Genomic DNA, 1,093 nt, shown 5'->3' with positions numbered 1-1,093 from the left:
TAACTAAAATATTTAAATAACTTCTGATATCAAAGGTGTTTGTAATGTCTGAATTACTTTTGATGTTTAAATATTACTATTTTTATATTTGTAAATTGGCTGCTATGAACTTTACTAACATTTAGTTTTTAATTAATCAATTAAATAATATTTAATTGAATTATTTATTAAATATTTAATTTAAATGTTTAAATATTTGGCTCAAATACTTAGTTAAACTATGTTCTCAAAACCAAAAACAAAGATTGTAATGTGCTGTGTTTTTTGAGGACAGGCTGTAAAGCACAAGCACCAGCATCCTGAAACAGCAGTGAAGTGTTTCCAGGACCCTGTGATTCCTTTTGACTTTAGCTGAATGAACATACCTTTCAATGGGATTTCCCGACCTGTCTGTATGAGTCCGTTTGTATTGCACATTCAATATATAGTTCAACATTACCAAGGAGAATCCACATTGCACTGAGGATCTGTTTATAGGGGCTGACCGAGAAAGAAAGATGGATATGTGTTCTTAAAATAAACAAGATGAATCAGGAGATTTTGTTAACAAAAATGGGACTCAAATAGAAAATGTTACAATGTTTCATAAGAACAGTCACTCTGGTAGTATGAAATGTTCTGACCCCGGTTAACAAGCTGTGAAGAGCAGGTACTAGACTCGTGGAGACCGGACCGACCGCTGGTCTTGTACCTGGAGAGGTGGCCCTCTTTTTTTCTGTGGCGTGAGTTAATTACAATGAAGCCAGCTCCCTCTGGACATCCAGTCATATAACAGCTGGCGCTGAACAGCTTCAGAGGGATACAGTCACCTAATTATACCAGCCAGAAAGTGTCTTGCACAAGAGTTTCAACTGTCCCAGAGAGTGCCAGAACAGGGCTTTAATATGCAAATATATTATCAAACCATTTTTAGCTTCTTTAGTCAACTTAGTAATGTTTCTGATGTTTAATGGATTTGGAGTGCCTTTCAAATGCATTTCAGATGCGTTTTCAGACTGTTTTTAAGCTTGGTTTGATCACTGAATGAGAGTTTGATTTCTATGGAAACGTATTTCTGCCATGGAATTTAAAAAAAAATATATATATATATATA

General features: G+C 34.7%; 1 protein-coding gene across 6 annotated transcripts in view; it reads right to left on the bottom strand.

Moving 5' to 3' along the window:
* Positions 1-1,093, bottom strand: part of LOC107674329 (netrin-G2-like) — a 69,721-nt gene that overhangs the window by 57,044 nt on the left and 11,584 nt on the right. The gene's annotated exons all lie outside the window — the stretch shown is intronic.

Source organism: Sinocyclocheilus anshuiensis, unplaced genomic scaffold, assembly GCF_001515605.1.
Source record: "Sinocyclocheilus anshuiensis isolate Anshui unplaced genomic scaffold, SAMN03320099.WGS_v1.1 scaffold188, whole genome shotgun sequence".
Lineage (NCBI taxonomy): Eukaryota > Metazoa > Chordata > Actinopteri > Cypriniformes > Cyprinidae > Sinocyclocheilus > Sinocyclocheilus anshuiensis.
The sequence above is the reverse complement of the archived record's forward strand: the minus strand, read 5'-3'. Positions and strand labels throughout refer to the sequence as shown.